A 15,747-nucleotide genomic window follows, 5' to 3' on the forward strand; every position below is an offset into this window, starting at 1 on the left:
TGATAACATAAACACTGTCTCACCAGCTCTGCTAGGGTGAGTAAAATGGTCAGAGTTGTCCCATGTTTGTATGAAAGTAGCTAGCCAACGTTAGCTTGGGTGCTTAAAGATCTCAGAGCGAGTGACGTCCCCGATTGAAATGTTATTAGCACGCAACCTGCTAACTAGCTATCTATTTCACATCGGTTACATGGGGACAGAATGCTCAAATCAACCATACTCCTCGGCCTGTGCTTCGTGTGCGCTGGACAAGCTGGCAATGCTCTGAATTTACTACCGCCCTCTGGCACCCCAGATTGAATTAAAAAACACACCTGAAGTCTTAAAATGTCTAACTAGTAATAATGTTATGCTAACTAGTTAGCAAAAGGTTGCATAGCAACAGCATCAACTTCCGGTAGACAGGCGAAGAGCTAGTATACTCAACTGAAAGGATACTTGTTTGTTTACAGTATACTAAATTTAACTTATAGTATGTAGTATCTACTCATTAAGTATGTGGTATATACAGTTGAAGTCGGAGGTTTACATACACTTAGGTTGGAGTAATTAAAACTCGTTTTTCAACAACTCCACACATTTCTTGTGAACAAACTATAGTTTTGGCAAGTCGGTTAGGACATCTACTTTGTGCATGACACAATTTTTCATACAATTGTTTACAGACATATTATTTCACTTACAATTCACTGTATCACAATTCCAGTGGGTCAGAAGTTTACATACACCAAGTTAACTGTCTTTAAACAGCTTAATTCCAGAAAATGATGCCATGGCTTTAGAAACTTCTGATAGGCTAATTTACATCATTTGAGTCAATTGGAGGTGTACCTGTGGATGTATTTCAAGGCCTACCTTCAAACTCAGTGCCTCTTTGCTTGACATCATGGGAAAATCAAAAGAAATCAGCCAAGACCTCAGAAAACAAATCGTAGACCTCCACAAGTCTGGTTCATTCTTGGGAGCAATTTCCAAATGCCTGAAGGTACCATGCAGCCGTCATACCGCTCAGGAAGGAGATGTGTTCTGTCTCCTAGAGAAAAATGTACTTTGGTGCGAAAGGTGCAAATCAATCCCAGAACAACAGCAAAGGACCTTGTGAAGCTGCTGGAGGAAACGGGTACAAAAGTATCCATATCCACAGTAAAATGAGTTTTGTATCAACATAACCTGAAAGGCTGCTCAGCAAGGAAGAAGCAACTGCTTCAAAACCATCATTAAAAAAAGCCAGACTATGGTTTGCAACTGCATATGGGGACAAATATAGTACTTTTTGGAGAAATGTCCTCTGGTATGATGAAACAAAAATAGAACTGTTTGGCCATAATGACCTTTATTATGTTTGGAGGAAAAGGGGGAGGCTTGCAAGCCGAAGAACACCATCCCAACCGTGAAACATGGGGGTGGCAGCATCATGTTGTGGGGGTGCTTTGCTGCAGGAGGGACTGGTGCACTTCACAAAATAGATGGCATCATGAGGAAAGAAAATTATGTGGATATATTGAAGAAACATCTCAAGACATCAGTTAAAGCTTGGTCACAAATGGGTCATCCAACTGGACAATGACCTCAAGCATACTTCCAAAGTTATGGCAAAATGGCTTAATGACAACAAAGTCAAGGTTTTGGAGTGGCCATCACAAAGCCCTGGCCTCATCCTATGGAAAATTTGTGGGCAGAACTGAAAAAGCGTGTGTGGGCAAGGAGGAATGGGCCAAAATTCACCCAATTTATGTAAACTTCTGACCCACTGGGAATGTGATGAAAGAAATAAAACAACATTTTTTACTTGTATTAAATGTCAGGAATTGTGAAAAACTTAATTTAAATATATTTTGCTAATGTGTATGTAAACTTCCGACTTCAACTGTACCTACAGTGCCTTGCGAAAGTATTCGGCCCCCTTGAACTTTGCGACCTTTTGCCACATTTCAGGCTTCAAACATAAAGATATAAAACTGTATTTTTTTGTGAAGAATCAACAACAAGTGGGACACAATCATGAAGTGGAACGACATTTATTGCATATTTCAAACTTTTTTAACAAATCAAAAACTGAAAAATTGGGCGTGCAAAATTATTCAGCACCTTTACTTTCAGTGCAGCAAACTCTCTCCAGAAGTTCAGTGAGGATCTCTGAATGATCCGATGTTGACCTAAATGACTAATGATGATAAATACAATTCCCCTGTGTGTAATCAAGTCTCCGTATAAATGCACCTGCACTGTGATAGTCTCAGAGGTCTGTTAAAAGCGCAGAGAGCATCATGAAGAACAAGGAACACACCAGGCAGGTCTGAGATACTGTTGTGAAGAAGTTTAAAGCCGGATTTGGATACAAAAAGATTTCCCAAGCTTTAAACATCCCAAGGAGCACTGTGCAAGCAATAATATTGAAATGGAAGGAGTATCAGACCACTGCAAATCTACCAAGACCTGGCCGTCCCTCTAAACTTTCAGCTCATACAAGGAGAAGACTGATCAGAGATGCAGCCAAGAGGCCCATGATCACTCTGGATGAACTGCAGAGATCTACAGCTGAGGTGGGAGACTCTGTCCATAGGACAACAATCAGTCGTATATTGCACAAATCTGGCCTTTATGGAAGAGTGGCAAGAAGAAAGCCATTTCTTAAAGATATCCATAAAAAGTGTCATTTAAAGTTTGCCACAAGCCACCTGGGAGACACACCAAACATGTGGAAGAAGGTGCTCTGGTCAGATGAAACCAAAATTGAACTTTTTGGCAACAATGCAAAATGTTATGTTTGGTGTAAAAGCAACACAGTTCATCACCCTGAACACACCATCCCCACTGTCAAACATGGTGGTGGCAGCATCATGGTTTGGGCCTGCTTTTCTTCAGCAGGGACAGGGAAGATGTTAAAATTGATGGGAAGATGGATGGAGCCAAATACAGGACCATTCTGGAAGAAAACCTGATGGAGTCTGCAAAAGACCTGAGACTGGGACGGAGATTTGTCTTCCAACAAGACAATGATCCAAAACATAAAGCAAAATCTACAATGGAATGGTTCAAAAATAAACATATCCAGGTGTTAGAATGGCCAAGTCAAAGTCCAGACCTGAATCCAATCGAGAATCTGTGGAAAGAACTGAAAACTGCTGTTCACAAATGCTCTCCATCCAATCTCACTGAGCTCGAGCTGTTTTGCAAGGAGGAATGGGAAAAAAATTCAGTCTCTCGATGTGCAAAACTGATAGAGACATACCCCAAGCGACTTACAGCTGTAATCACAGCAAAAGGTGGCGCTACAAAGTATTAACTTAAGGGGGCTGAATAATTTTGCACGCCCAATTTTTCAGTTTTTGATTTGTTAAAAAAGTTTGAAATATCCAATAAATGTCGTTCCACTTCATGATTGTATCCCACTTGTTGATTCTTCACAAAAAAATACACTTTTATATCTTTGTTTGAAGCCTGAAATGTGGCAAAAGGTCAAAGTTCAAGGGGGCCAAATACTTTCGCAAGCACTGTACCTAGATGATATTAGCAACATACTTACTTTACCAGATCCTCTTCTCCTTCAGCCAGTGGAGGTCTTTAATGTAATCGCTTATCATTTCTGACAACTATATGAACAAGGTGAAATATATTTAAATTCATAGTGTCCGAATGCACTGCTCTATAAAAGCAATTTAGAACTAACTTGACGTTTTCTGCTGAAGATTCAAAGCCAGATTAACTCGTTGCAGAATGTATCCGTAATCATGAATGAATAAGCATGTTTTATTTGACAAGAATGCACCTAGTCCCCCATCAATCACGTCAAACACCTGAACCAACAATTACATTGTTTTAAAAAAAATCGAAATAGTAAACAACGCATACATGTGCCTTTCATACATAATATATACACTTCTGAAGTTAAGTCAACCTTAAATGTATTGATCAATGTCACAAACATGGGACATCGAAGTGCACCACAGGAACTATTATTACTGTCCGAGAGCACACAGATTCTTCTGCTTTTCCATATGAGGAAATAGACCAGCAGAAATAACACAATGTAAAACAGCATATTGTGATTTATGTGGGTGAGTTACAAATGGAAAAACTGAATGCGTAAGGTAAGTTTTATGTAAAATACTAGGTCACTCCAGCAGAATGAGAAACACATTTAACAGACTCAAAACAAGGAAGCCATGCCTTAACACAACTATATCAACACCTTTTGGAGGTGGAGGGTCCGTCATGGTCTGGGGCGGTGTGTCACCATCGGACTGTACTTGTGGTCATTACAGGCAGTCTCAATGCTGTGCGTTACAGGGAAGACATCCTCCTCCCTCATGTAGTACCCTTCCTGCAGACTCATCCTGACATGACCCTCCAGCATGACAATGCTACCAGCCAAACTGATCATTCTGTGTGTGATTTCCTGCAAGACAGGAATGTCAGTGTTCTGCCATGGCCAGCGAAGAGCCCGGATCTCAAACCCATTGAGCAAGTTTGAGACCTGTTGGATTGGAGGGTGAGGGCTAGGGCCATTCCCCTCAGAAATGTCTGGGAACTTGCAGGTGCCTTGGTGGAAATGTGGAGTAACATCTCACAGCAAGAACTGGCAAATTTTGTGCAGTCGATGAAGAGGAGATGTACTGCAGTACTTAAAGCAGCTGGTGGCCACACCAGATACTGACTGTTACTTTTGATTACATTTTTCCATTTCTGTTCGTCACATGTCTGTGGAACTTGTTCAGTTTATGTCTCAGTTGTTGAATCTTATGTTCATACAAATATTTACACATGCTGAAAATAAATGCAGTTGACAGTGAAAGGACGTTTATTTTTTTGCTGAGTTTATATTTGTAATAATGATAATAATAATTCCGCTACAAGACCATGGTGCTTGCCTACGGAGCTGTGAGGGGAACGGCACCTCAGTACCTCCAGGCTCTGATCAGGCCCTACACCCAAACAAGGGCACTGCGTTCATCCACCTCTGGCCTGCTCGCCTCCCTACCACTGAGGAAGTACAGTTCCCGCTCAGCCCAGTCAAAACTGTTCGCTGCTCTGGCCCCCCAATGGTGGAACAAACTCCCTCACGACGCCAGGACAGCGGAGTCAATCACCACCTTCCGGAGACACCTGAAACCCCACCTCTTCAAGGAATACCTAGGATAGGGTAAGTAATCCTTCTCACCCCCCCTAAAAAGATTTAGATGCACTATTGTAAGTGGCTGTTCCACTGGATGTCATAAGGTGTATGCACCAATTTGTAAGTCGCTCTGGATAAGAGCGTCTGCTAAATGACTTAAATGTAATGAAATGTAATGAAATGTAATGACAATTTCAACAATACTGAATGAACAATGAACACTTTTATTTTAACTTAATATAATACATAAATATTATTTAGTCTCAAATAAATAATGAAACATGTTCAATTTGGTTTAAATAATGCAAAAAATAATGCAAAAAAAATAAAAAAGTGCAATATGTGCCATGTAAAAAAAGCTAATGTATCAAATTGATTTATATAGCCCTTCATACATCAGCTGATATCTCAAAGTGCTGTACAGAAACCCAGCCTAAAATCCCAAACAGCAAGCAATACAGGTGTTGAAGCATGTTGGCTAGGAAAAACTCCCTAGGAAGGCCAACACATAGGAAGAAACCTAGAGAGGAACCAGGCTATGAGGGGTATCCCAGTCCTTTTCTGGCTGTGCCGGGTGGAGATTATAACAGAACATGGCCAAGATGTTCAAATGTTCATAAATGACCAGCATGGTCAAATAATAGGTCTGGGACAGGTAGCACGTCTGGTGAACAGGTCAGGATTCCATAGCCACAGGCAGAACAGTTGAAACTGGAGCAGCAGCACGGCTAGGAGGACTGGGGACAGCAAGGAGTCATCATGCCAGGTAGTCCTGAGGCATGGTCCTAGGGCTCTGGTCCTCCAAAAGAGAGAATTAGAGAGAGCATACTTAAATTCACACAGGACACCGGATAAGACAGGAGAAGTCCTCCAGATATAACAAACTGACAATAGCCCCCTGACACATAAACTACTGCAGCATAAATACTGGAGGCTGAGACAGGAGGGGTGAGGAGACACTGTGGCCCCATCCGATGATAGCCCCGGACAGGGCCAAACAGGAATGATATAACCCCACCCACTTTGCCAAAGCACAGCCCCCGCACCACAAGAGGGATATCTTCAACCACCAACTTACCATCCTGAGACAAGGCTGAGTATAGCCCACAAAGATCTCCGCCACGGCACAACCCAAGAGGGGGTGCCAACCCAGACAGGAAGATCACATCAGTGACTCAACCCACTCAAGTGACGGCATGAAAGAGCACCAGTAAGCCAGTGACTCAGTCCCTGTAATAGGGTTAGAGGCAGAGAATCCCAGTGGAAAGAGGGGAACCGGCCAGGCAGAGACAGCAAGGGCTCACCTTCACACTCCTGGGGCAGACTACACTCAATCATATGACCCACTGAAGAGATGAGTCTTCAGTAAATACTTAAAGGTTGAGACCGTTTAAGTTCCTTGCTCAGAACATGAGAACATATGAAAGCTAGTGGTTCAATATTCCCAGTTCTTCAATATTCACAGTTATGTTTTAGGTTGTAGTTATTATAGGAATTATGACGGTCAACTATTTATCTCTACAACATTACTATTTCATATACCTTTGACTATTGGATGTTCTTATAGGCTCTTTAGTATTGTCATTCTAATCTCGGGAGTTGATAGGCTTGAAGTCATAAACAGCACTGTGCTTCAAGCATTGCTAAGAGCTGCTGGACAACGCAGTAAAGTGCTGTTTGAATGAATGCTTACGAGCCTGCTGCTGCCTACCACCACTCAGTCAGACCATATCAAATCAGACTTAATTATAATATAATAAACACACAGAAATACTAGCCTTTGGTCATTAATATGGTAAAATCCGGAAACTTATAATTTCAAAAAGAAACGTTTATTCATTCAGTGAAATACGGAACCGTTCTGTATTTTATCGAACGGGAGGCAACCCTAAGTCTAAATATTGCTGTTACATTGCACGAAATTCAATGTTATGTCATAATTATGTAGCATACTTACCTTGTCTCCTTGCAGCCACAAGGACCTTTTGACACTGCACTCGCTTAACAGGTAGTCAGCCTGCCACGCAGTTTCCTCGTGGATTGCAATGTAATCGGCCATAATCGGGGTCCAAAAAGGCTGATTACTGATTGTTATGAAAACTTGAAATTGGCCCTAACAAGTGAAGGAAGAAGCATAGGGAAAATGGGTGAAGGAAGGGTGGGTTTCTAGAGATAAGATGGAGAGTTTCAAAGTGTCTGAAGTTGAGGGACCATTGACCCTGGGGCATAAATGGCATAATGGGGAGCTAGAGAGATGGTTGGCCATAGAATAAACATAAAATGGGATGCTGGTGTGCTTCGGCACCCATTTTAGATCTGTCACAAATATCTGGCCCAAGTCGAGTCATACTGGAGGTCTCAGAGTGTGTCCCAATGACGTCATTCCGTCTCAGTTGCAGCATTCAAATCGTGGTCATCGTGTGTCTGTGAATCACAACATTAAAGATAATGAGTGATCACAGCAGTTCCACAAATTGAACAATAGACATAACAACTTAACATTACCCTGAATTGTGAATTTCTCTGCCCTCCACAAATGTTGTGCCACTTGTCAAGGTCAGTAGTGCCTTCATTGTACTTTGCCTGGTTGGAAAGATAAAGACAATCTCCTCGAGTGATGCCATTGAAGTGTAAACTACATGAAAAGAGAAAGCTACAATAACAGTTAGCTAGCTAACATTAGCAAAAAAGGCTAGCTAGCTGACTAAGCAGGCTGAGGTAAATACAGTAGGTACTGTATATAGCAACGTCAATTTAAAAACAGCTTAAATTATAATTATTTATTTTCATCAAAGTAGTACTGGGCCTTTAATAGTCCTGTATTTACCTTTTTTATTTTATTTTTATTTTACCTTTATTTAACTAGGCAAGTCAGTTAAGAACAGTCTTATTTTCACTGGCTGCCTATGTCCTACTTGATATAGCCGGCAAAAATAAACTTAAGAATGGGAAGCATAGAAAAGGTGCACATAGAACAGATCTACTTCTTCTTACTTACTTTTAATGAGAATGACAGATCTATAATTCACATTTATGTTAATTTGGTCAGGTCGCCCAAAAAGTTGCATACTGCAGCTTTAATAGTACCCATGTTATGCTATCAGTTTGTGAGTGTTTGATATGGAGGTATATGAAGAAGTCGGCTTTGTTAGGCTTACTGCTCGAACACTTTCATGCTGTCTTTAAAATGTTGAGTCATGGGTAACCATTTTTACGTGGAGTGTCTGAATGTGGGCGTTGCGAAAGAAGTGGGTGGATCAACAGACGTTGGAATGTGGAAAGCGAATCAGCTAATTGGGCAGATTTGTTGACACCGGTTAGCGTGGCTAATTGCGTGGACAACTAGATAAACCGATGTAGCATTTTAGCTAAGCCTAACCCATAGAGATAGATAGAGGACTCATCTTCATCAATTCAAGTGGCTTTACCCAGTTGACTACTACTTTAAAATGTCTGAAGCATGCTGGAAGCCCTCAATGGTGCTGCCCATGCAAAAACAGCCTTTTGGCCACTAGAGGCCTCTCTCATTCCATGGCTTAACTAGAGTTAACTAGAGTTTCCTAAATGTAACCTCATTCTCCTAACCTGACACATTAATTCTCCTAACCTGACACATTAGTTCTCCTAACCTGCTGCGTTAGTTCTCCTAAAGTGCCACATTAATTGAGTCCCACAGTATGAGTCATAATACCCATAAAACCTAGCGGTCAAACACAGAAATGGTTCCATGTTAATCACTCTCGGACAAGGTGACTTTTATCAATATATAACACCCCCCCCCAAATTACAAAAATAAATAAATAGAATTGACAATGTGGCTGTCATGCAGAACAACAAATTCCTGTCTGAAGCTTCACGTTACTCACCAGGGTTATGATGATCTAGATGAGACTGCCAAATCGAGGTTACATTAGCTGTCTATTTGTCTAGCCATTTAAATGCATGAGAAATTCATAAAAACGAGTTGAGCTGTCTTTGACTTTTATAAACCACCAGTCTAGCTTGCTAGGTAACTAGCTAGATAAGCTAGAGCTTCTTGATAATGTTTGTGGGTAGCCTATTTCTAGTACTGCTTGACTTGTAGCTACCCTAGCTAGCTGTATGATTTTAGTCTGTCTTTTTGAGCCGTTTCAATTTGTCACATGCTTAAAGGTCCGTCTAGCCTGCCAGAAGTTTGAGGGTGGCTGTGGCGCCGGAGTTGAAATGTATGAAAGTTGTTTCACAATGGCTCATGATCGGTAAATGTCACTAAGTTTTTTTGTAATGGTTGCTTTATTTGACCACAGCAGAGTTCAATATTATAGAATCTGTCTATGCCACCTACAAGGTGATGATGGCCATCATCATCCTCCAGGTTTGGATGAACCAACCAACCAGACCACCAGGGGAAGAGGTCAATAAAGATTCAAGGTAAATTCGGCCTGTTTTGTTAATTATCAGTCATATTTATTTTATTTAACTAGGCAAGTCAGTTAACAGTGGGTTAATTGCCTGTTCAGGGGCAGAACGACAGATTTGTACCTTGTCAGCTCGGGGGTTTGAACTTGCAACCTTCCGGTTACTAGTCCAACACTCTAACCACTAGGCTACGCTGCCGCCCCTCAATATGGCTTGGGGATAGAAGCTGTTCAAGAGCTTGTTGGTGTCAGTCTTTATGTACTGGAACCTCTTGCCGTGCAACAGCAGAGAAAGGTTTATGGCTTGGGTGGTTGAAGTCTTTGCCGATTTTCTGGGCCTTCTTTTCACACCGCCTGATATAGAGGTCCTGGATGGCAGGGAGCTCGGCCACAATGATGTACTGGGCTGTCCTCACAACACTCTGTAGCGCCATGTGATCGAGTTCGGTGCTATTACCATACCAAGCAGTGATGCAGCCAGTCAATATGCTCTCAATGGTACAGCTATTGAACCTTTTCATGATTTGAAGGTAGTTATGCTGAGTTTATAAAAATGTACCTCTTCAATTTACCTCTCCAAATGACTTTAGGACCATTGACTGTCCGAGCCACCCAGGAGGTATCCCATCCACCAGAACCAGCGGGTTGTGGTCAGTCTAATTCTCTGCTCTGAGTTGGAGGGGGACCAGCTTCAGGTAGGCTATACCTTCAAAAACTGTTGAAATGTTAATATCTCCTATTTATGACACTGCACTAATCCATCAAATCTTCTCAGGTAAAGTGTAACCTGTGTGTTTTCTTGTTTATGTCGCGATCACCTACCCTGTTCCCTTTAACTCTACACCTGTTATCCGGGACTTAGGGGTTCTGCCCAACACCCAGACGTGGATCCACCCGAGTTCATCCATTACCAACCACCCTCCAAATTTTCATGACATCATCTACAGCTACTGTTATTGTCTTGTTGTTATTATCTGCTAATAAAGTTATTGCTCTATCATACTGGGAACATAATGTGAGATACACAGAAGAATTAAAACACTAGCACTGCAAACACTCGGAACAAAATGGGCAGCAGTGCCTAGACTTTGCAGTATCCCTCTTCAAGTCCCCTTTCCGAGACTGGCTGCCTGTTGAGAACATGTGACAGTCAGAACCTCCCACCCCACAGCACCCACCTCCTCTCTATTCAACTCACCAGAATTCAGTATATGTTTGCCATGTGTACAACAACAAAAAATCTGTGAAAATAAATGACACAACTGTACCCTAAAAAAGGTCAAAGTTTATATTTAAATCTTAAATATTGCCAGGCTGGTTTTCACAGCTGTTTCACAAGGTGTTGATTACTGTAATTTGTAAGGTATCCATCCCTTGATGGTATTTGTTAGTTCAACATGATTCATTGTTCTATCTTGGAACCTACAATAGATATATTCCACCACAAGGGTGTATTAATGAGCTATGTGAGAAAGAAAGAATGGAGCATAATAGAGGTCTACTAAAATATTATTTCTGTGCAGCTTAAAATAAAAATGTCAGCCAGACAAGCCAGTAAATGAATCAAACATATTTGCATATGAATGGAGGGGGAAATTAGCTGACTGATCTGTAAGATAAGTAACAATGTGTCAAGCAGATTACACCTTTTCTTTGCAATATCAAATTTTATTAGTCACATGCGCCGAACACAACCTTACAGTGAAATGCTTACTTTTCAAGCCCCTAACCAGCAGTGCAGTTTCCAAAAAAATATGGATAAGAAATAAAAGTAACAAGTAATTAAAGAGAAACAGTAAAATAACAATAGCGGGACTATATACAGGGGGGTACCGGTACAGAGTCAATGTGCGGGGGCACCGGTTAGTTGAGGTAATATGAACATGTAGGTTGAGTTATTGAAGTGACTATGCATAGATGATAACAGAGAGTAGCAGCGGTGTAAAAGAGGGTGAGAGGGGAGGCAATGCAAATAGTCTGGGTAGCCATTTGATTAGTTGTTCAGGAGTCTTATGGCTTGGGGGTAAAAGCTGTTTAGAAGCCTCTTGAACCTAGACTTGGCGCTCCGGTACCGCTTGCCGTGCGGTAGCAGAGAGAACAGTCTATGAGTAGGGTGGCTGGAGTCTTTGACAATTTTTAGGGCCTTCCTCTGACACTGCCTGGTATAGAGGTCCATGATGGCTGGAAGCTTGACCCCAGTGATGTACTGGGCCGTATGCTCTACCCTTTGTAGTGCCTTGCGGTCCAGGGCCCGAGCAGTTGCCATACCAGGCAGTGATGCAATCAGTCAGGATGGGGCAGCTATAGAACCTTTTGAGGATCTGAGGACCCATGTCAAATCTTTTCAGTCTCCTGAGGAGGAATAGGTTTTGTCGTGCCCTCTTCACGACTGTCTTGGTGTGCTTGGACCATGTTAGTTTGTTGGTGATATGTACACCAAGGAACTTTAAGCGCTCAACCTGCTCCACTGCATCCCCGTCGATGAGAATGGGGGCGTGCTCTGCCTTCTTTCCTCATCTCCTTTGTCTTGATCACGTTGATGGAGAGGTTGTTGTCCTGGCACCACACTGCCAGGTCTCTGACCTCCTTCCTATAGGCTGTCTTTTCGTGGTCAGTGAGCATGGCCTACCACTGTTGTGTCATCGGCAAACATGAATGACGGTGTTGGAGTCGTGCCTGGCCATGCAGTCATGAGTGAACAGGGAGTACAAGAGGGGACTGAGCACGCACCCCTGAGGGGCCCCTATGTTGAGGATCAGCGTGGCAGATAAGTTGTTACCTATCCTTACCACATGGGGGCGGCCCGACAGGAAGTCCAGGATCCAGTTGCAGAGGGAGGTGTTTAGTCCCAGGGTCCTTAGCTTATTGATGAGCTTTGAGGGCACTATGGTGTTGAATGCTGAGCTGTAGTCAATGAATAGCATTCTCACATAGGTTTTCCTTTTGTCCAGGTGGGAAAGAGCAGTGTGGAGTACAATAGAGATTGCATAATCTGTGGATCTGTTGGGGCGGTATGCAAATTGGAGTGGATCTAGGGTTTCTGGGATAATGGTGTTGATGTGAGCCATGACCCGCCTTTCAAAGCACTTCATGGCTACAGACGTGAGTGCTATGGGTCGGTAGTCATTTGGTGGTCTGCTTAAAACATGTTGGTATTACAGACTCAGAGGTCGAAAATGTCAGTGAAGACACTTTCCAGTTGGTCAGCGCATGCTCGCAGTACACGTCCTGGTAATCCATCTGGCCCTGCGGCCTTGTGAATGTTGACCTGTTTAAATGTCTTACTCACATTGGCTGTGGAGAGCATGATCACACAGTATTCCGGAACAGCTGGTGCTCTCATGCAGCTTTCAGTGTTATTTGCCTCGAAGTGAACATAGAAGTAATTTAGCTCGTCTTGTAGGCTTGTGTCACCGGGCAGCTCGTGGCTGTGCTCCCCTTTGTAATCTGTAGTGGTTTGCAAGCCCTGCCACATACGACGAGTGTCAGAGCCGGTATAGTACGATTTGATCTTAATCCTGTATTGACGCTTTGCCTGTTTGATGGTTCGTCGGAGGGCATTGCGGGATTTCTTATAAACTTCCGGGTTAGAGTCCCGCTGTTTGAAATCTGCAGCTCTAACCTTTAGCACAGTGTGGATGTTGCCTGTAATACATGGCTTCTGGTTGTGGTATGTACGTACGGTCACTGTGGGGACAACGTCATCGATGCACTTATTGATGAAGCCAGTGACTGATGTGGTGTACTCCTCAATGCCATCGGAGGAATCCCAGAACATATTCCAGTCTGTGCTAGCAAAACAGTCCTGTAGTTTAGCATCAGCTGCTTCTGAACACTTTTTTTATTGATCTAGTCACTAGTGCTTCCTGCTTAAATGTTTTCTTGTCAGCAGGAATCGGGAGGATAGAATTATGGTCAGATTTGCCAAATGGAGGGTGAGGGAGAGCTTTGTATGCGTCTCTGTGTGTGGAGTAAAGGTGGTCCAGAGTTTTTTCCTTTGGTTGCACATTTAACATACTGGTGGAAATTTGGTAAAATGGATTTAAGTTTCACTGCATTATAGTCCCCAGGCTACTTGGAGCGCCTCCTCTGGGTGAGCGTTTTCTTGTTTGCTTATGGCAGAATACAGCTCATTTAATGCTGTCTTAGTACCAGCCTCTGACTGTGGTGGTATGTAAAACAGCTACGAAAAACACAGATGATAACTCTCTAGGTAGATAGTGTGGTCTACAGCTTATCATGAGATACTCTACCTCGATATAGCTCGATATCGTGCACCAGCTGTTATTTAGCTGTTATTTACAAAAATACATAGTCCGCCACCTCTTGTCTTACAAGACACAGCTGTTCTATCCTGCCGGTACAGCGTATAACCAGCCAGCTGTATGTTGATAGTGTCGTCATTCAGACACGACTCCGTTTGAATGTCCCGTTGGTAGTTTAATCTTGCTCGTAGGTCATCGATTTTATTCTCCAAAGATTGCATGTTTGCTAGCAGAATGGAAGGAAGTGAGGTTTTATTTGATCGCCTACGAATTCTCAGAAGGTTGCCCGCCCTCTGGAACCCTTTTTCTCCACCTCTTCATGCAAATCACAAGGATCTGGGCGTGTTCCCGAGAAAGCAGTATATCATTCGTGTCGGGCTCGTCAGACTTGTTAAAGGCAAAAAAGGATTCTGCCAGTCCGTGGTGAGTAACACAGTCCTGATGTTCAGAAGTTTTTTCCAGTCATAAGAGATGGTAGCGGCAACATTATGTATAAAATACGTTTAAAAAATAAGTTACAAAAAACGCAAATAAACTAACAAAAAAACACAATTGGTTGGGGACACGTAAAACATCTGCCTTCTTCTCCGGCGCCTTTCCTGAAACGTAGCAACGTTTAAGACATGGATTTCATGTTGAAATGTTAACAAGGTACCCAAAGGTTGTTTGAAGTACTGTTTGCATCTTTTTAGCTCAACAAAACTCTTCTAAACAGCTAAATTGTTACGGAACTCAGCTTTGTTTGCATAGTGAGGATGAAAATAATGTAATTTAGGCTGTAATGATCTCCAAAATTCGAAGCGTCAGGTATAGCAACGGATTCTAATAGTTTATCGAATTGTCCCATATTTTATTTGCTTTGTTTTAATTCGCTGCAAACTGAGCTGCATCCACACTACACTAGAGCTCAGAGACAGGATTGTGCCGAGGCACAAATATGGGGAAGGGTACCAAAAATGTTTGCAGCATTGAAGGTCCCCAAGAACACAGTAGCCTTGGACCCACCAAGAGCTCCTAGAGCTGGCCGACCGGCCAAACTGAGCAATTGTGGGAGATTGGCCTTGGTCAGGGAGGTGACCAAGAACACGACGGTCACTCTGACAGAGCTCCAGAGTTCTTCTGTGGAGATGGGAGAACCTTCCCGGACAACCATCTATGCAGCACTCCACCAATCTGGCCTTTATGGTAGCGGCCAGACGGAAGCCACTCCTCAGTAAAATGCACATGACAGTCCACTTGGAGTTTGCCAAAAGGCACCTAAATGATTCTCAGACCATGACAAACAAGATTCTCTAGTCTGATGAAACGAAGATTGAACTCTTTGGCCTGAATGCCAAGCGTCACGTCTGGTGGAAACCTGGCACCATCCCTACGGTGAAGCATGGTGGTGGCAACATCATGCGGTGGGGATGTTTTTCAGTGGCAGGGACTGGGAGACTAGTCAGGATCGAGGAAAAGATAAACAGAGCAAGATCCTTGATGAAAACCTGCTCAGGACCTCAGACTGGGGTGAAGGTTCACCTTCCAACAAGACAACGACCCTAAGTGCAGAGCCAAGACAACGCAGGAGTGGCTTTGGGACAAGTCCCTGAATGTCCTTGAGTGGCCCTGCCAGAGCCCGGACTTGAATCCAATCGAACATCTCAGGAGAGCCTTGAAAATAGCTGTGCAGTGACACTCCCCAGCCAACTTGACAGAGCTTGAGAGAATCTGCAGAGAAGAATGGGAGAGACTTGCCAAATACAGGTGTGACAAGTTTATAGCATCATACCCAAGAAGACTTAAGGCTGTAATCACTGCCAAAGATGCTTCAACAAAGTACTGAGTAAAGGGTCTGAATACTTATGTAAATGTGATATTTCAGTGTGTTATTTTTAACACACTTGCAAAAATATCTAAAAACCTGTTTTTGCTTTGTCATTGTGGTACATTGTGTGTAGATTCATGGGGGGCTGTCTATTTAATCCAT

The 15,747-nt window shown here is 42.7% G+C and overlaps 1 long non-coding RNA gene across 2 annotated transcripts; it reads left to right on the forward strand.

Annotated features, from left to right (window-relative positions):
* The first annotated feature begins 8,894 nt into the window (after positions 1-8,894).
* LOC127907250 (uncharacterized) lies at positions 8,895-10,513 on the forward strand. Of its 2 annotated transcripts, none has more exons than XR_008063895.1 (3): positions 8,895-10,011; positions 10,104-10,208; positions 10,376-10,513. It is a non-coding gene; the product is annotated as an uncharacterized LOC127907250 (long non-coding RNA). The 2 variants fall into 2 exon arrangements; XR_008063896.1 differs by having other exon boundaries at positions 8,895-9,526.
* Positions 10,514-15,747: the final 5,234 nt, after the last annotated feature.

Source organism: Oncorhynchus keta, chromosome 14 (genome assembly GCF_023373465.1).
Source record: "Oncorhynchus keta strain PuntledgeMale-10-30-2019 chromosome 14, Oket_V2, whole genome shotgun sequence".
In the NCBI taxonomy this organism is placed as follows: Eukaryota; Metazoa; Chordata; class Actinopteri; order Salmoniformes; family Salmonidae; genus Oncorhynchus; species Oncorhynchus keta.